We start from the raw sequence: 21,105 nt of genomic DNA, 5'->3' as shown, positions 1-21,105 counted from the left end.
AGTGAAACCATGGCAACCTCACAATATTTACTCGGTCACTCTGATGTCACAATGAGACCCCAACCCCTACATTCTCGGAATGAATGTACTCAAGGGGCAGTTTATATTTAAGGGTCTCCCGCCAACCACTGTTGTCGGGGCAGTCAGGTGGACTCCTCTTGTCATTGCCCCTCCCTCCCAGGTAGTCTGCACCCACCTGGATCGGGTGCCGGGGGCTATGAGGAGATCGGGGAAGTGATCAATGCCCTCCTCTATGAGGGGGAGTGATGTTCCACTGTGTCCCCCAACAACAGCCCAATCTGGCCTTTCTGTAGGAAAAACAGCATGTGGTGAATAATATCACAAATTGGACAAATTCACCCCTGCTCCACCCTTACTGCAGTTGTTTCCAACATGGTCAAATTGGTGGAGGATATAATGGGAAGGGGCGACAAACCCTTCTATGCTGTGGTCAACCTCGACAATGTGTTCTTCTCTATCCCCTTAAGCTCCAACTCCCAGGACAATGGTGGATCCCTACACGGATGTCCTGTGGGCAGTGCCTTATGGGCAGACTGACCAGGACATCACCATTCAGGGTCCATTTATGGAACACCAAAGGATTGCATTGACTTCTTGCTGGGTAGATCACATTTGGGGAGTACAGTATTGGGTTGGAACTGAAGATAGGTGGAAGATAGTAAATTCTGTTACAGAGCATCCTCCAACCTATGACACATTCACATCCTTCACCTTGCAGAAGAAAGGGTCAATCTACTTTACACCAACAGTTAAGAAGAGGGAGCTAAGATTAGAAAGTCTCTTCATGAAAGAGGTCTATGCTATGTTTTGTCCCAGAAACTTTCAAAAGGAAACCACTTTTTAAGGGTTTCTTTTCCATAGTATTCCTAACCAGAACAAGTCCAACCACAAGTTCCAATGGTCAATTATACTACTCTGAACTCCATCCACCAAATGAAGAATAAGGATTGATCCTACATTAGAAAACACAAGAGCACAAGAAATTGGAGCAGGAATAGACCACTAGGTCCCTCAAACCTTCCCGCCATTCAGTTCTCCTCACAACTGATCTTTGATCAACTGATCAGCTCCTCTTCTGGGCCAGTTCCCTGTCACCCTCAATACCTCAATTTGAAAACAACACAACTCCCTCCATCTGAGATCCTTGCCGGGATCTTCCTCTGCATTCCTCTGCAATAACAAATTCTACAGATTCAGCACCTTTGTCCACAGGGTGGCACAGTTAGCATTGCCTAGTGATTCCGAAAGTGGGTACTGCCTCCCTTCTGTGGGGATTTAAGAGACCCTTAGACAGGCACCTAGATGAGAGAAAAAGAGAGGGACACAAAACAGGAATGGTTTAGTACTTGATTTTGGATGGAATATATGGGTCTGCACAACATTGAGGGCATAAGGGCCTCTACTATGCTGTAGTGTTGAATGTTCTATGCTCTAAGGACACCATTCTTTTAACCTCCAAAGAATAGGCCCCCGAACTGATCCCTTTGTGAAAAAATCTTCTGCATTTATATGTCGAGAATACATTGTGTTGATATGCTATTACATGACTAGGTCACCAGGACCACCACCTGACAACCTCGTCTATAAAGCCGACCAGTCATAGGCTCCTCCGTTCTGACCTAGGCTTGCACAGAAGCAAGAGTTAGCTGTATATATTAGTCTATTAAAACTAGAGTTTAACGCACTCTGTCTCGTGGGGTTGATGTTAGTCACAACTTAATAGAATAACATATAACCAGGATGGAAGTTACTTCTGCCCTCACCCACGCTCTCGACTCCACCAAAACCTGATCAAAAGGCCTGGAAACGGAGATGGCTCCCACGCATGTGCAATCCAGTAGAGCCCAGATGCAGAGCTGCGGGACCAAAATTGCGGTGGAGAGAAAGACTCGCCCAGTGACCGTCAACTACAAGGGGGACAGAAGTATGTTGAACCAGTTAAAGAGCAGCCAAGAGCCCCGCCTGTTAGTTAATTCACTAGGGCTTGGACTGGCCATGCAACCGCCCGTGTTTCTGACTTATAATCAAGGATCGTGACAAGCGCGGGCAGAAGGCGTAGGATAAGTTGCCTTCCCGATCACAATCTACTGCCAGGATTGCCTGGATGTGTTGCTATCCTTGAGACACCCCCGGCTAACCCCAATTTCCCAGAGGGCACACACGCTTCCCCAGGTCCAAGTGTCCGCAAGGGGAAGGGATGATTTGGCATGTGGTCACTCGCAAGCATGACATTAACCTTCAACGTTTTTTTCAGACAGCAGAGGAACCCAACCTAATGTATAATAGGGACAAATGTGTCTTTAGCACGAGGTAACTGGATATGTGGAACAGAATGGGGAATATCAGCCCGGACCGGACCCTGCCTGCCCGTACCCATTCCTAGACCTCCCAGTCCCACTCACACAGAAAACCTGAAAGAGATGTTTAGGACTTTTCGCATATTATGCACAATGGGTCTCCAACTCTGCTGACAAAGTTCGCCCACTCATAAAAGCCTCAGCTTTCCCCCTCTGCCCAGCAGCTATCAAAGCCTTCACAGATATTAGGGACCAGATTGCAAAAGCAATCCTGCGGTCCAGAGATGAGACGATTGCGTTCCGAGTGAAGACTGATGCAACAAGCGTGGGCAGAAGGCGTACGATAAGGATGGAATGAACTAATTAACATAACATGCAATATCTGAAGAAGGAGGAACTGAGTGATACTTGGATTGATGGAAGGAAGAAGAAGAAGATTGTAATGTACTAAGATTCTGATTGGAAGAAGGTAGATGAAGGTGGGGAGTTATTGAGCCCGAGACTGTACAAAAGAGTGATGATTCTGATCCTCCGGTATGTCTCCAGACCAGAGGCACCCGACTCTGCAGACTTGAAATAAAGCTGAACCTGTTCTCCAAGACTTTGTCTCCAGAGTAGTGATTGTGAACACTTTATATTTTACAGAGGCTCAAGCCATTGTGGAAGCGGTCATCTGGAGAACCCTGATGAGGAAAGTTTCTTCAGCAAGAAACGTGGCTGATTAACAGGAATCAGTTTTGTGGGTGTTCAGCGAACAACAAATCCCTATCTGAAACCCAACAAGAGCCTTCCTGAGCAGTAACCATTTACCTTTCAAGAACCAAAGCCTGGTGAAATTCATAAATGTTTAATTCTGTGCACAAAATAAGAATTGCCTGCAACCAGTGAACTTGGAGGAGTGAGAAGTGAGAATGGACTGTGAATCAAAGAACTTTTCTGAAATTACATATATATTACTTATACCTGCGCTTAGAATTAGCTTAACTTAACTTAAAAGAACGATTCTATTTTCACGTTTAAAGATAATTAAAAGCAACTTTTGTTTAAGTAACCATTTGTCTTGGTGAATATTGCTGCTGGGTTTTGGTGTCCTCTGGGCTCGTCACATTTGGGGGGCTCATTATCTTGGATTGAACATCGGAGGTTTGGGATCTTAAACGTTTGAAGTTTTTGTAATTTATTAGTTAATTGTTTTTTTTTAAGCTAATTTAAAGCTTGTGTGTGTGGGAAAACAGCAGCAATGGATGTTGACATGTTTTTGTCAAAACCATCAGAGCTGCAGAGCAAGAGAAAAGAGGAATCGATGGCCATTTCTAAGGCATTAAAGCTGACTGAAGTCAACCATTGGATGAGGAAAATACAAATACAGAGAATTATAGTGAAATACTATATAGGTGAGGGATCATTTGTGAGAAAGACAGATAATTTTTCAAAGGATAGATCTTTTGAATTGCAATTGGAGTTGGAGAAATTGAGGGTGGAAGAGGAAAGAGAGAAACAGAGGGGGATGGAAGAAAGAGAAACGGAACTTTGAGTTGCACGGACAATAATATGAGGCAGACCAAGCTGTAAAATAAAGAGAAGCTTAAAAACAATGAGAGGAGGTTCAAAAACGGAAGGAGGAAATTGAAATGGATAGACAGTTTCAATTAGAGGTTAAAAATGGAGACGGAGGGAGGTAAGAGAATCGAGTCTGCAACTCCTGAGGAGATGTTTTTGACTGGTAGAGAGGTAAATCTAGTTCCTCCTTTTGATGAGGGCACATTTTCAGCTTTTTGAAAAGGTTGCTGAGAGCTCAAGATGGCTAAAAGAAAAATGGCCTCTAATGCTCCAAAGTGTATTGAAGGGAAAAGCACAAATTGCCTCCTCTACCTTGACTACAGAGCAAGTGGCAAATTATGATACTGTTAAACAAGCAGTAGTTAAAGCTTATGAGTTCGTTCCAGAAGCATATAGACAAAATTGAGGAGTTTGGTGAAAACATGGAGCCAACTTTATATGGATTTTGCTCTGGAAAATCTGTATATTTTGTCTGTTGGTGGAATAAATAGTGATTTTGACAGATGAATAGAACTGATATTAATTGAGGAAATTAAAAGGTGTGCTCCAAATGAGATTAAATTATACCTGAATGAGAGAGATGTGGAGACATGGCAGCAAACGGCAAGATTAGTAGATGAATTTGCCCTGATTAAGAAAAATAAATTTCAAAATAGTTGGCATTTTCAGTGAGTTAATGTGGAACAGATTATTAAACCTGAAATTAAGTCTGGGAAGAAAGTTAAGAGAAAAGATGAATGAAAGGTGGGAAAGGACAGAATTTCTAGATTTCTATGTCATTTTTGTAAGAAACCTGGTCACGTTATTGCAAGTTGTTTAGTGTTGGAAAGAGATGAGAAAAGAAGGTTTTACCAGAAGCTTGTATTCAGACAGTTGAATTTAAGGAGAGCAGATGTTCCAAACCTGGTAAGGGTGTTATGGATATTTTCAAACCCTTTGTGACAGAGGGCCTGGTTTCAGTAAAGGAGGGAGAATCACAGGTTCCAGTTAAAATTATGAGATACTGGGGCTGCTCAGTGATTGTTGTTGGAAAATATTTTAACTCTTGATCAAAAGGCTGACACGGGGAAAGGACTTTGATTAAAGGTGTTGGAGGTGAGGTAGAGGCAATATCTCTTCATAACATAGTGCTGAATTCAGTATTAGTTAAAGGACCTGTTGCAATAAGAGTAATTTCAAAGTTATCCATGCAAGGAGTCCCATTTTTATTAGGGAATGATTTAGCAGCAGATAAAGTTTGGTCAGTTTTGAGATTAACAAATTGGCCTAGTAAGGATGAGGTTAAAGAGGATGGTGAGATATATCCTGCATGTGCCGTAACACGGTCTTTGTCTAAGAAAATGATGAGAGCAGAGGAAGATCCAGATAATAAGAGATTTTCCCAGTGCTTCTGAAATAGTCTTGAAAGAGCAAGTCAATTGTGATAGTAAATATTTCTCTTTGTAAAGGAAAGAGTGAATTCAGCACCAGAAAACAGATTCAGATCTTATTGACTTAAGGGACAAAGCAGTAAGTGAATAGGAGATTAAAGAAATGGCTTCAAAGCTTATTTAGAGGAAAAAGGTAGTGGAAAGGTACTGTATCAGAGATGTGAGTTGTTGACAGGGTTGTGGAACTTATGAATCATAAAATTATAGAAACAGAATCTTGTGAGGGAAACCTTAATAAAACCATAATTCCTGTGCACCTGCCTAACTCAGCAATGTTGGAAAATCTGGAGGAAAAGTTGGACCATCTTAAGCCACAAGAAAAAATGCAATTGTAAGAATTAATTTTGAAACATACAAGTTTGTTTCCTGAAGTGCCAAAAATTACATCTGTGTTTTCTCATGATGTGGATGTGGGAGAGGCAAGTCTCATAAAACAACACCTATATAGAATAACCATTCAGAAGAGCAAAATCATGTTGAAAAATAATATTATTAGACTTTCAAACTCAGATTAGAGTTCTCTTTGTGTTCTGGTACCTAAACCAAATGGGACTGTTAGGTTCTGTACAGATTACAGGAAGGTTAATTCAGTAACTAAAACAGAAGTTTTCCTATTTCAAGAATCAATGACTGTATTGATAAAATTGGGAAAGATAAATTTCCTACCAAGTTGGATTTGTTGAAGGATTAGAGGTGTGTGCCCCTAACTAAGAGAGGAAAGAATATTTTGGCAAGGACAATATGGTAGACGAAGCACTGTCTAGACAGAGTATCCACGTTCTCTCGAGTGGATTTTGTGGCGCTGGTGGAAGCTCAGCAAGACGACCAGGAGATGCCACAGTACAGGATTTCCATATCGGGAGTGAAGCTCCAGGATATCCCAGTCGGCACAGATAACACCACCTCCTGTGTGACGTGGCCACAGGCAAGATAAGATTTTTCATCCTGGCGGATTGGAGATGGCAAGTTTTTGATTCCATCCATGGACTGGCTCACCCATTCATCAGGACCACAGTCTGGCTGATGGCCAGCAAATACATGTGGCACGGATTATGGAAACAGGTCAGCAGGTGGGCGAAGGTGTGCACGCAGTGCAAACAGCCAAGGCCCCACCGCAGCACTTCAAGCCTGTGGATCAAAGGTTCGACCATATCTACATGGACATAGAAGGATCCTTACCAGAATCCCAGGGGTTCCACTACCTGTTCATGATGGTCGACCATTTTACCAGGCAGCAGGAAGCTGCCAGGGCTCTCATCTCCTCCTGGGTGGCACAGTTCAGGCTACTGTCCAACATTACATCGGACAGAGGTGCGCAGATCATCTCCAGCTTGTGGCCTGACCTCACCAGCCTGTGGGGGACCCAACTGCACCACAGTCAAATGGTGGAGCGCTTCCACAGCACATCAATGCTGCGTTCATGACCAGACTTCAAGGACCTAACTGGGTGGATGAGCTACCATAGGCACTGTTGGGCCTGGTCATTACACAAAGACCTAGAGGACTGCGAGTATTTCATACGCAGGGGTCCACACTGCCCACCACTGCAGAAGCTGTATATGGGTCCGTTCCAGATCATCCGTAACAATGGAGCCATGTTCGAGCTGGAGAATCGAGGCAGAACAGAGGTCTTCACCCCGGACAGTCTAAAGCTGGCACACCTGGACCCGGCACTTCCGGTCAAGATGCCAACAACACGCAAAAGATGCAGGCCAACGAAGCCTGCAGAGACTCTGCCTCCAGGCACCAAGGACAATGCCATTTGCTCTGGAGGGGCCTCATGTGGTGGCCCATCACCGCAGCAATCAAACCATGCTCCAGGTGGTGAGCACGCCTATAAGCCAGCAGTCTGTGCAGCGGCACTGGCCCTAGCAAGCGAAGAGGCGGTTGAATGGAGATGGCATCTTAAGCGCCAGTGAACCCAAAATGGTGCTGGCCCCTGCTGCACAGCCAACAGACTTAGACAGCGCTGGGGAAGAAGGGACTGTCATGGAAGATGGTATCTGGGCGTGGGAACCCCGCTTTTGTTATGCACTTTGTTATATCAGCAAAAAGGGCAAATGGCAGGAATATGAAAGGTATAAAAGTCGGGCTTGAGCCCCAATAAAATCAGAGCTTAACCTGATGACGCTCGTGAGTGTGTCTTTCTTGCGAGAAGCACACAGCTATATAAAGTGAACTGTGTGACCAGCTGAGTTTCTCCAGCATTGTGTTTTCATTTCAGTATCAGTGGCGACAGATTTCGTGTTTTACTGCTGGGTTCACAGACAGGTTTAGAGGGACTTGAGCAGGTGGGACCAGTGAGTGTGGGACAGATCCATAGATGGGACGGGTTTAGAGGGTCATGGAGCAGGTGGAATCAATGAAGGTGGAATGGATCCAGAGATGGGATGGGTTTAGAGGGACGTGGGCCAGGTGGAACCAATGAGGATGGGATGGATCCAGAGATGGGACAGATTTAGAGGGACATGGGAAGGTGGGACGAAATCACAGATGGGACAGGTTTAGAAGGATGTGGGTAAGTGGGACAGTGTGAATGGGATGGATCCATAAATGGGTTGGGTTAAGAAGAACGTGGGGCAGATGGGACCAGTGTGGGTGGGTGTGATTTTTAGGTGGCTATGGTTATGTTGAGACAATTTTCACAATGAATGTACCTCCGTTCCCTCAAAGACAGTGAAGAACCAAGCCCAGGTTGAGGAGGATGCAGCACGGTTTGGGATCCAAGGGGGCCAGAGTGAGTCCCACACTGACATCGGCTCACCTTGTCCCAACCTTGTTTGTTTCCAAACAAAAACAGTCATTGTCCGTAAGCTTGTGACTCTCAACATACAGGTGAGAGTGATGGGGGATGGGTGGGAGACAAGAGAAGGGGAGAAAGGGGTGGAGAGAGAGAGGAATGGGAAAGGGAGAGTGAGAGGGGGTGGAGAGGGGGGAAAGGGGAGAGATGGGGAAGGGAAAGATAGAGAGGGGAGGGGAAGGAAAAATGGGGTGGGGAAGAGGGGGAGAGATGGTAAGGGGAAGGGGAAGGAGGAGAAAGAGGGAGGGAGAGAAGGGGGAGAGAAGGGGAGGGGGAATGGTAAAGGGGAGGGGGAAAGAGGGGAAAGGGAAGGGAAAGGGGGAGGGAGAGGGAGAGAGGTAGAGGGGAAAGGGAGGGGGAGAGAAGGAGGGGAAGGAAAAAGGGGAGGGGAGAGGGGTATAGAGGGAGGAGAGAGGGGAGAGGGGAGAGAGGGGGAAAGGGCAAGAGAAAGGGAGGAGAGAGGGATGGAAAGAGTTGAGGAGAGAGGGGTAGAGAGGGGGGGAGAGAGGGACGGGTAGATGGGGGAGTTGGATGGGAAAGTAGAGGCAGAGTTAAAATCAGTGTCAATTCATGCATGCCTGATTGTTCACCTGCAACCGCTCAATGTTTCGACGTGACCAAACGTGGTCAGTTCTGCCCTTTGTCTCCAGTGTAAAAACTTAAATTTGGACCTACAGAAGGGCACTTCCAGCCCACCAGCCCATGCTACCCAAGTACTCCAATTAGACCATAAGGCATAGACTATTCAGCTCATTGCATTGCCCCATCATTTCATCACAAGCATATCCATTTTCCCACTCAGCCTCACTACCCGGCCTTCTCCCCATATGCCTCAGCCTACTCAACCATTCCCTCTCAGTCTGTCAGCCCGAAACCTGTTCTCTGGTTACCGGCTCCCCAACTTACTACTGGAAGGAAATCAGTAAGGTTGATAGAGTGTATGGGAGATTTACAAGGATGTTGCCAGGTCTGAGTTGCAGAGAAGGGTTAAGCAGGTTTGGAATTTGTTGCCTGGAGTAAAGGGAGGTTTGATCAAGGCATTTACAATTGTGATGGGTCTTGACATTGTAAATGGAGATAGGCTTTTTGCACTGTGGGAAAGTCAGATGCAAATCAGAGGACATGGGTTATGGATGAAAGGGGAAAAATATATTGAAATTTTAACTTTAGACAGACTGCACTGTAACAGGCCAATTCGACTCTACGTGTCTGTGTTGCCCAATTTACACCACATTAACCTACACTTCCAGTTCATTTTGAAGGGTGAATGAAAACTGGAGAAAACCCACACAGACACGGGGAGAACATACAAACTCCTTGCAAACACAAAGGGATTTGAACCAAGGTCCGGTCCCGATCGCTGGTGCACTCAAGGCGTTCTGCTAACCACTACGCCAACCATGCCGGGGGAATGTGAGGGGGAAGTTCTTCACACAGAGAGTGGTGGAAGTGTGAAACGAGCTACCGGGTGAAGTGGTGAATGCAGACTCCATTTTAACATAGAAGAAACAATTTGGGCAAGTACTCCACAAATCTCGTGTGAGACCACATTTACAATATTGTGTTCTGGTCACCTCATTACAGGAAGGATGAGGAAGATATGGAGAGCGTGCAGCGGAGATTCACCAGGATGTTAACGTTTATTGTCATCTGATTATACAAGTACAAAGTGACGAACGGTTTGCCTCTGCAAAACAGGCAAAACACACAGCCACATAATCAGACATAACACACAGACAAACAATACATGTTTGAGACAAGTATTTTACCTGTAAAAAATTAGTAAGCAAATATTGTTTCGTAAATATGAGAGTCTCAGAGGATTAGTGTGAGCAGATCTTTTGGTCATTCAGCATTCTCTCTGCCCGGGTGATGAATCTGTTCAATGGCCTGGTGGTGCTGGCTCTAATCCTCCTGTATCTCTTCCCTGATGGGAGGAGCTGAAAGATGAAAGGAAGGAAGGGGTCCTCATGATTTCTTGAGACAACGATCATGGTAGATCACGTTGATGGGTGGTGAGGGGTGGAGAGAGAGCCTCCAGTGATTCTCCCTGCCACTCAGGATCCTGTGGATTGACTTCCGATCCATTTCTCTGTAGCAACTGTACGAAAGTGTGATGGAGCCAGCCACGATGCTCTGGATATAGATCTTGAAGAAGGTTGACGACGGTGGCCGGAAGCTTTACCCGCTTCAGTCATCTCAGGAAGTGCATTTGCTGATGGGCCTTCCTGACAAGTGAGGAGATGTTGTGTCCATGATAGGTCACTCGTTAACTAAACTTGAAGGAACTTGGTGCTCTCCACTCTCTCCTCTACAGAGTTGATGATGTGTAGTGGATGGTGGTTGCTCCTGGTTCTGCATGATCATTTTACATCTACGACTGCGTAGCTTGGTACAACACCATCAACAAATTTGCCAACGATACCATGGTAGTGGGTTGTATACAGAAAGAGGATGAGTCAACGTACTAGATGGAGATTGAGGACTTGGATGAATGGTGCACCAACAACAACCTTGCACTCAATGTCACCAAAACTAAGGAGCTGATTATTGACTTCAGGAAAGGAAAACCAGAGGTGTACGATCCAGTGATCATTGGGGGATCAGAGGTAGAGAGGCTGAGCACATTTAGGGTCTTGTGAGTAACTAACGTGGAGGATCTTTCTTGGACCAAAAACTCCAATGGCATCTGGAAAATAGCACATCAGTGCCTTTACTTCCTTAGGAGTTTGCGGAGGTTTGGTATGACATCGAAAACCCTGGCTAATTTCAACAGAGTGGAAGAGTGCTGACCATTGAATCATGGTCTGGAATGGGAACACCAATACATCTGAGCATAAAGCCCTCCAAAATGTAGTGGGCACAGCCCAGGGCATCTCAGGCAAAGCCCTCCCCACTATTGAGTACATCTACAGGGAACATTGCTGTCGGAGAGCAGTAGCATCAAGGACCCACATTACTCTGTTCTCACTGCTGCCATCAGGAAAGAGGTACAAGACTCGCACCTACCAAGTTCAGGAACAGCTGCTCCCCCTCCATCATCAGACTCCTCAACAACAAACTCAGAGACTCATTTAAGGACTCTTACTTGCACACTTTATTAATTTTCTTTTTCAGTTTGTTTACATTCTTTATTGTTTACCATTCTTTATCTGTATACATTGTGAACTGTATTTTTTTGCACTATCCATTAATGGTTGTTCTGCCATACCCACAGGAAAAGAAATCTTAGGTTTGTATATGATGTCATGTATATACTCTGACAATAAAACTAAATCTAGCAAAAAAAATGCACTTACCCTTGACATCTCCGCTAAATGTTCCTCCCCTTACCTTGTACAGATGTCCTCTGGTGTTTGGGGAAAAAGTGCTGGCTGTCCACCCTATCTGTGCCTCCCATAATCTTGTAGGCCTAGAGCCATAGAACATTACAGCATAGAAAAAGGCCTTCAGCCTCTCTAGTCCGGGCCCAACTATTATTCTCCCTTGTTCCACTGACCTGCACCCAGTACATAACTCTCCATACCTCTCCCATCCATGTACCTGTCAATGTTAAAATTGACTCCACATTCACCACTTCAGCTGGTAGCTTGTTCCAGACCTCCACCACTCTCTGTGTGAGGAAGTTTCCCCCATCACCACCCCCTAATTTTCTCTCTAAGCCTTTTCCTTTTCAACCTTAATCCATGTTTTCTAGTTTGTATCTCACGTACCCTCAGTCTATCCCCTTCATAATTTTAAAAACCTCCATCAAATCTCCACAATCTTCCATGCTCCAGCGAATAAGTCCTAACCTGTTTAGCATTTCCTTATATCTCTATTCGTGGACTGGGTAACATCCTTAAAAATCGTCTCTTTCAATCTTATTTATATTTTTCCTGTAGTTAGGTGGACAAAACTGCCCATATTCCTCTAAATGTGCCTTCATCAAGGTCTTATACAATCTTACCATAACATCCTAATACCTATACTCAATATTTTGATTTATGAAGGCCAATGTGCTCCACCCTACAACCCTATCCACCAGTAATGCCATTTTCAGGGAATTATGTATCTGTACTCCCAAATCCCCCTGTTCTACCATTTACCATGTTTGCCCTTTCTTGGATTATCCGTCTCAATGCAGCACCTCACACTTCTCTCCATTAAATTCCATCACCCATTTTTCCAGCTGGTCCAGATTCCTCTGCCAACTTTGAAAACCTTCTTCACAACATCTCCAATCTTAGTGTTATCTGCAGATTTGCTGATCCAATTTACCACATTATCATCCATATTATTGATCCTTGGGACATACCACTAGTCACAGTATGTGAAGCCATCATTCACCACTATTCCCTGGATTCTCCCATGTAACTTCACTCAAAAGAGAAAAGCCCTATCTCTACTAACCTTGCCTCACAAAACATCCAGGTAAATCTACTCTGCATCTTCTCCAAAGCTTCCACATCCTTCCCTTAATGAGGCAACCAAAACAGAACACAAATCTTCAAGTACTAAGTTCAACACGTGTGGGGCAAATGTTGCAGCTCTACAAAACTCTGGTGAGACACCACTTGGAATATTGCATATGGTTCTGCTCATCTTGTGACAGGAAGGATGTAGATGCTTTTGGAGAGGGTGCAGAGATTGACCAGGATGTAGTCTGATCTCATGTAGCAAGGTTGACAGAGCTGAAAACCTTTCTCTTAGGAGCCACAAACGATGAGAGGTGGCTTCAGCAAGCTCTACAAGATTATGGGAGGCAGAGATAGGGGTGGACAGCCAACAGCTGGGGTGACAATAGCAAGTACCAGAGTACATCTGTACAAGGTGAGGGGAGGAAAGTTTTTTAAAAATCAGAAATAGGTACCTGGGGTGGTGGTTGAGGCTGGTACAATAGGGGGCATTCTACAGACACTTAGACAGACCAAGGAAAGGAGGAGGCGGAAATGGGAGGGGGAGGAGTTACTTGGATATGAGGAAAGTTGAGAACTGATATTTGCAATGTTAAAGGAGGCAGAGGGAAGAGAGAGACACAAACAGAGGTGGAAGAAAGGTGATGGAGAAGGAGGAGGGGACGGGTAACGGAAACCAGAGAAATTGGTACACAGAGAAAGCGAGAGAGACAGAGAGAAAGAGAGAGAGGAGTTAGGGAGAAGAAGATGAGGATGTGGGGTCAGATTTGAACAGAAACCAGAGAGGTCGATGGTAATGAAAGGTGCCCAGAGCCGGGCAGAAGATGAGGTGTTGTTCCTCCAATATTTGAGTGGTCTCAGTCTGGCAGTACATGAGACCATGGACAGATATGACAGCAATGGAATGGGGCAGGTAATTGAAATAGGTGGCTGTTGGGAGATGCAGATTTATTGTCAGAGTACATATACAAAGTCTCAGAAAATTCTGAGATTCTTTTTCCTGTGGGCAAGGCAGATTTCCATGTGCTGGGTGGTTTGGATCCTTGATGATTACTACTGCTCTCTGGTAGATCTTCTCATTGTGAGAAGGGTTTCACCTGGGATGTCCTGGGCGGTGTCCGTTATCTTTTCAAGGACTCAGGGATATCGGTGTCCCCGTACCAGACCATGTTGCTGCTGGTAAACACTTTCTTCCGTACCTCTGTAGAAATATGCCAGGGTTTCTGGTGTCGTACCAAAGCTCCGCAAACTCCTGAGGAAGTAGGGGAGCTGATGTGCTTCCTTCATGATGCCATTTGTGTGCTGGGACAGGAAAGATCCTCTGAGATAGTGACTAATTTGTTCACCCTGAAGGTGGTGAGATGGGGCAAAGGGTTCAGTAAGATCTTCTCCAACTGGGGGAAGGGAAGTGGGTGGGGGAGGCAGCTAGAGAAGGGCAAGAGGAAGATTGTGGCCAGAATTATTTAAGAGAAGGCAAAGCCAGCGGACAGAATCCGCAGCCGGTCTTTGCAGTGAATTCTGCACCGGAATCACCACAGGACGAGCCAGGAGTGGGAAGGTGGATCACGTTTCCTGCAGGACGAGCTGAGGGGGGGGGGGGGATGTTGGGTGACCCGGTCACATTTAAGTGGGACACACACCGGAAGCTGGGAATAGTGATTCTGTCTCCTGTGGGGCAGAAGGTTTGGGGGAGCTGGGGATGGAAGTTGGGCGACCCGATCACATTTAAGTGGGACACATACCGGAAGCTGGGAATAGTGATTCTGTCTCCTGTGGGGTGGAAGGTTTGGGGGAGCTGGGGGTGGAAGTTGGGCGACCTGGTTACATTTAAGTGGGACACACACCGGAAACTGGGAATAGGGATTCTGTCTCCTGTGGGGTGGAAGTTTTGGGGGAGCTGGGGGTGGAAGTTGGGCGACCCGGTCACATTTAAGCGGGACACACACCGGAAGCTGGGAAAACGGATTCCGTCTCCTGTGGGGTGGAAGGTTTGGGGGAGCTGGGGGTGGAAGTTGGGCGACTGGTCACATTTAAGCGGGACACACACCGGAAACTGGGAATAGGGATTCTGTCTCCTGTGGGGTGGAAGGTTTGGGGGTGCTGGGGGCGGAAGTTGGGCGACCCGGTCACATTTAAGCGGGACACACACCGGAAGCTAGGAATAGGGATTCTGTCTCCTGCGGGGTGGAAGGTTTGGGGGAGCTGGGGGTGGAAGTTGGGCGACCCGGTCACATTTAAGCGGGACACACACCGGAAGCTGGGAATAGGGATTCCGTCTCCTGTGTGGTGGAAGGTTTGGGGGAGCTGGGGGCGGAAGTTGGGCGACCCGGTCACAGAGGATATGTGAGTTAGAATTAGCTGAAAGACAGGTTAAAGTCGAGAGGATTAAATGTGAGAAAGCTGAAGCTGTAACTCCTGGGGAGAGGTTTTTGGCGAGAAGAGAGGTCAATCTAGTGCCTCCTTTTGATGAGGGAGATATAGATACTTATTTTCAGCTTTTTTAAAGGTCGCCGACAGCTCAAGATGGTCGAAAGAAAAAAATGGTCCTTAATGATCCAAAGTGTATTGGAGGGTAAAGCACAAATTGCTTCCTGTAGATTGACTACAAAGCAAGTGTCAAATTATGATACTGTTCGACCAGCAGGACTGAAAGCTCATGAGTTGGTTTCTGGTGTGTGCGTTTAACTGAGAGAGGAAAGAATTTTTCAGCTTTCATTACTCCATCTGGTTTATATAAGTATAATGTGTTACCTTTTGGCGTGAAAAATGCCTCTGCAACATTCTAGAGGATGATTAATTCAGTAATCCAAAGGTTAACACATATAGATGTTTATATTGATGATTTGGTCACAAAAAGTGACACATGGGAAGAACATTTGAAGGAATTGGACAAATTGTTTCCAAGATTATCCAAAGCAAACTTAACTGTTAATTTAGCAAAGAATTAATTTGCAAATGCCATGGTAACATACTTGGATGATGGAGTTGGCTGTGGCAAAGCTGCACCTATTCAAGCTAAGGTGAATGCAATTTCTGAGGTTCCTTTTCCCAATGTCAAGAAAGCAGTGAGAAGGATTTTAGGAATGGCAGGATATTATAGGAAGTTTTGCAGAAATTTTGCTGAGGTTGCTCTTCCTTTTGACGAGCCAACCTTTTGATGAAAGGGGAGAAATTTGTGTGGACTAAAGTGTGTCAGACAGATTTAGAAAATTAATAGGATATGTTATGCCATTATCCTGTGTTACATCTCCTGATATTGATGAACCTCTTTCTATAGCAGTGGTCATGAGTGAGGGAACAGCAGGTTCAGTTTTATTGCAAAAACATAATGAAATTGAACATCCAGTTGCCTACTTTTCAAAGAAATTCAATGTTCATCAAATGAACTATTCCACTATTGAAAAAGAACTGTTGTCCATTGTGTTTGCTCTGCAGAATTTTGATGTGTATCTCAGTATCTCTCAGGAACCATTTGTAGTATTTACTGACCACAATTCTCTGGTGTTTTTGAATAAAATGAAGAACAAGAAGAGAAGATTGTTAAACTGGAGTTTGATATTACAATAATATAATCTGCAAATTATTCATATCAGAAGATTGTTTGTCAAGATGTTAAAATTGATCATGTATAAAAATGCTTTCAACATTGTTACCTTATTATAACATGTATATATTGTTAATTGTTATATTTTTAGTGATTTTAAAGAGAGTTTAGTTATTACTGAATTTTAACAGTTAAAATAACTTTAAAGGAGGGGGAGTGTAATGGAGTAGATAAATATTGAAGATTAGAGTAGGTTACATACATACACACATTAAATACAGATCTTATTGAAATAATGAAGAATTCATCTTCAGTAACATTGCAGAAACTATGGAGAATGTTGTGCACATTTCACAAATAGGTGCTAATTGAATTATGCCATTAAATGAATTTGGATTGGATACAGCCTGGCTGGATGAATAACTATGAATAACTACAAGGCTTCTGACCTTTCTACAAAGTGCTCACAGAAAGGTCACTCCTGGATTTTGTTTACCTAAGACAACAGCTTGACCAAGAAGGATAACTCCTGTTGTTTGATGAGGAAGGTGGAGGTTTTTGCAAGTGAGTGAGTCATATGGGCTTTCTAGCAGTCTCATTTGGAGAGAGAGAGAGAGAGAAAGAGAGAGAGGGAGAGAGAGAGAGAGTGGGGGGGGGAGAGGGAAAACAAGCTCTCTTAGTGAGTGTATGTAACACTGAAAGCAGCTGAACAATGCAAGCCAGGAGGTGCTTGTTGGAAATAAAGCTCCATTGTGGCAGATGGCTGGAAGTGCTATCTGATGTTTCTCTTGGAATAAGTGGAACAGAAAGGAACTCTGTGGTATCCTGAAAGAAGCAGGTTATCATCTGGAGAACCCTGATTGGACAAGATTCATCAGCAAGACATTGAGGTGACTAATGGTGGTACCTCAGTTGTGGAAATCCTGAAACAACAAATCTCTCTCTCCAAACCCTACAAGAGCCTTCCTGAGTGGTAAACCTTTACCTTTCAAGCACCAAAGCCTGGTGAACTTTATACATGTTAAATTCTGTGCACAATCTAAGAATAGCCTGCAATGAGTGAACGTGGAAGAATGAGAAGTGAGAATGAACTGTGAACTAAAGAACTTTCCTTAAATTTACACTGTGGAGGTGCACACCCTCATGACGAATCAGCCCTGCCTGTATCGCGATGTGGTGGGGAAGCAATGGAGAAATGGCATCATCACAGGTTTCTCTCTGACTCCTGCATCCCTTCCAGCATGTGCCCTGGGCTGTGATGATGATGTCACAATGCACCAGGTGACTGAGCTCATGCTGCTCCTATAGGGGCGCACTGAATGTGAATAAAAACTGTCGTTAATGATCCTCAATGTGGCGGCTGAGTTTCTTCCACTGCTCACATGCCAAAGTTGTGACCCCGACGAGCCTAGACGTTTTGCTGGACACAAAACACCATGGATTCAGCAGTGGTTAACACTGTCTCCATCAAGCTTCCCCCCCTTTTCCACCCACCAGCTGAGAATGTAGTTCAGGCAGGTAGAAAGACAATTTCAACTCCGCAACATTTCCTCAGACACCATGATGTTTCATCATGTCGTGAGTGCTCTGGACCAAGATACGGCAGCGAGGGTGGATGACATCATCCAAGTATGTGGCAATTGCATTGCCCTCAAAGACCTGCTGCTTGGATCTTTTGGGTAACTCCCCAGCAACGTGCTTCCAGGTTCTTTCACCTAGATGGGCTTGGGGACTGTAGTCCGTCAGCACTTATGGACAAAATGCTGGCCCTGGCAGAAGACCACAAGCCTCATTTTCTCTTCTGTCAGATATTCCTGGAACAGATGCTGGAGGACATCCAGCTGCTCCTCACAGATGACGAATTCTCGAACCCAAGGAAAGCAGCAGCCTGTGCAGATGCTCTCTGGCGCACGAAGAGGGAGAACAAGGAAGCTCTCAACCAGGTGGCATGAGCAGGAGCCAGCCAACTGCAAGCCACTCCCAAGACCAAGCCAGAGTAGAACCAATCGACATGGTGTTTCTACCGCCAGCGCCGGGGAGCACAAACCCATAAGTGCCGCCAGCACTGCGGGTTTTAGGGTAATGACCAGGCCAGCCACTGTTGATGGCTGCAATGTCTGGCCACACAAACAGCCTCCTTCATGTGATGGACAGATCTACCGGCCCCAATTCCTGGTGGACACAGGGACTGAGCTCAGCATCTTTCCCCCTACAGCATTAGAGACTCGCACCCGATCTTGAGGTCCAATCCTGCGGGTCCAACGGCTACACCATCAGGACCAATAGCACCTGCAGGGCACAGATCCGGATCGGGAAGGAGATGTTCCACTGGAGCTTTGTCCTTGCCTCTGTGGATACCGTGCTGTTAGGGACTCAGAGTTCATGGCCTACTGGTTGACATGAAGGGTAAAATGTTGGTCAATGTTCGAACATTCGACTCCACCTGACTAGACACAGCAGAGGCCTGAAATTGCCACCATAGCCACCGCCAGGAATGAGTTCAGTGAGATCTTCCACGAATTCCTCACCATCTTAGAGCCATGGTTCAATGCTGCCCTGCCCCAGCTTGGGGTTTTCGACCACATCGCCACACAGGGCCCCCACTGCACGCTAGACCCAGATGGCTGCCACCCGAGAAGCTCCAGCAGGCATAGGAGGAGTTCTCCAGGCTCCAGGATCTGGGAATCGTCTGGTGCTCGGACAGAGCCATCACCACTCCATATGGTCCTGAAATCATCCGGGGGCTGAAGACCATGCAGGGACTATCATCGGCTGAATGATGCAACCAACACCGACAGGTACCCATTGCCCCACATACAGGACTTCTCCGTCAACCTCCACAGCTCACGGGTCTTCTCCAATGTGGACCTCGTGTGGGGATAGCATCAGATCCCGGTGCATCCAGACAACATGGGTAAAATGGCCATTATCACCCTTTTTGGCCTCTTTGAGTTCCTGCATATGCCCTTTGGTCTAAAGGAGGTGGCCCAAATGTTCCAGCGCCTATTGGACGTGGTTGGAAAAGACTTGGACTTTGTGTTCATATTCTGATTGCCAGTCGCAACCATGACGAAGACAAAGCCCACCTATACACACTCTTTGCCTGGCTGGCGGACTTTGGCCTCACGGACAACGCAGCCAAATGCCAGTGTGGCAAGGAGTCCCTCCAGTTCCTGGGGCACACCATTTCGGCAGCTAGGGCTGCACTGGCGCTGGAAAAGGTAGCAGCTATTCAATGATTCCCCAAACCCTCCACCCTGAAAGGCCTCCAAGAGTTCATGGGAATGGTGAACTTTACCATTGTTTCATCCCCAGAGCTACGCGCACCATGCACCCATTCTTTGTGCTCATGGCCACCAAAGAAAAGACTTTATCATGGTCAGAGGAGGTGGACAGGGCTTTCATTGCAACAAAGTAGGCTCTATCCAGCACCACACTGCTTGTGTACCCACGGCTGGAGGTGCACACGGCTTCATGGATCACAAGCCCCTTACTCAACCACTGGTGATGAACAAGAATCCTTGGTCCACCAGACATCAGCACCACCTCTCGCACGTGTCTGAGTTCACGACCAACATCCGACACAGGGCCGGAAAGGACAATGTAGTGGCGGATGCGCTCTCCCATTGAGCCATCAACACTGTCGCACCTGGCCTGGATTATGAGCAACTGGCTCAGGCACAGAGGAATGATGTGAAGATGCAGGTCTTGCAGACCACCATCTGAGGCCTCAAACTCAAGCATGTCAGGGTGCCCAGCAGCCTCGACACATTGCTTTGCGACATCTCAACAGGCACAGCGTGCCTGGTGGTCCCACCATATTAGAGGGCGAAGCTCTTCAGTCTGATCCATTACCTCGCTCACCCAGCGGTAAAGATAACTGTGTAGATGGTCGCGGAGTGATTTGTGTAGCACGGGCTGAAGAAGGAGGTTATAGAACTGACCAGCAACTATACCAGGTGCCAGACCTCCAAGGTCCAGCAACACACGTGAGCCCCCATCCAGAACTTCGACCCAGTAGTTCGCAGATTCTAACAGATCCACTTTGATGTCATCAGGCCACTGCCGGTGTTCAAAGAGGCTCATTACCTCCTCACGGAGGTGGATCAGGCACAAGGTGGCCAGAGGCCATACTGATTAAGGAGGCCTCTGCAGAGACCTGTACCATGACTCTGGTCAGCCAATGGATCACCCATTTTGTAGTTCCAGAACACATCACTAATGACAGAGAGACACAGTTCATGTCTGCCCTATGGACTCAGATGGCAAAGCTGCTGGGGGGGGGCGGGGGTCAAGCTCCACCACACCACAGCATACCACCCACAGTCCAACGGGTTGGTGGAGAGGTTCCACAGGCACTTGAAGGTATTGCTTATGGCCAGGCTCTCTGGACCAGACTGGGCAGACAAACTACCCTGGGTCCTCCTCATGATTAGGATGGCACCCAAGGAGAACCTGCATGCTTCAGCAACAGAGATGGTCTATGGCACACCGCTTTCCCTGCCAGGTGAGTTTTTTAGCCCAGACCCTCACACCATGGCTACAGACAAAAACTTGCTGGCGGACCTACTCCTAGCTCTCCCACCCCCGGCACGCCATGGCACCAGGCCATTTCATCTCCCCAAAGAGTTTACTTGGCCCAATTCATTTTCATGCATAGGGGACCACAAGGTGCACCGCTACAGTGACCGTACAAGGGGCCATACAAAGTCTTGCACCGGTCCGGTGGAATCTTCACCCTGGACATTGGAGGGAGAGAAACTTTTTATGGTGGACTGCCTGAAGTCGGCCCATCTGGACATCACCACCAGTGCCGGCCGCCAAAGCAACAGGATGTGTAGCTGGTTCTGTGGGAGGGGGGGTTGTGTGGTGGTCCACTTCCTCATGGTGAACCAGCCCCACTTGTATCACCATGTGACAGGGCAGCCATGGGGAAATGGCATCATCAGAGGTTTCTTTCTGACTCCAGCATCCCTTCCAGTGCACGCCCTGGGCAGCGATTATGATGTCACAATTCACCAGGTGACTGAGCTCATGCTGCCCTTAAAGGGGCACA

The 21,105-nt window shown here is 46.3% G+C and overlaps 1 protein-coding gene across 1 annotated transcript in view; it reads left to right on the top strand.

Moving 5' to 3' along the window:
- LOC138750107 (glycogen synthase kinase-3 beta-like) overlaps positions 1–21,105 on the top strand; it is a 397,322-nt gene that overhangs the window by 293,906 nt on the left and 82,311 nt on the right. The window lies entirely within an intron of this gene.

This window comes from Narcine bancroftii (genome assembly GCF_036971445.1).
Source record: "Narcine bancroftii isolate sNarBan1 chromosome 5 unlocalized genomic scaffold, sNarBan1.hap1 SUPER_5_unloc_1, whole genome shotgun sequence".
NCBI lineage: Eukaryota > Metazoa > Chordata > Chondrichthyes > Torpediniformes > Narcinidae > Narcine > Narcine bancroftii.
Note: the sequence above shows the minus strand (reverse complement) of the source record. Positions and strands in the feature narration are given on the sequence as shown.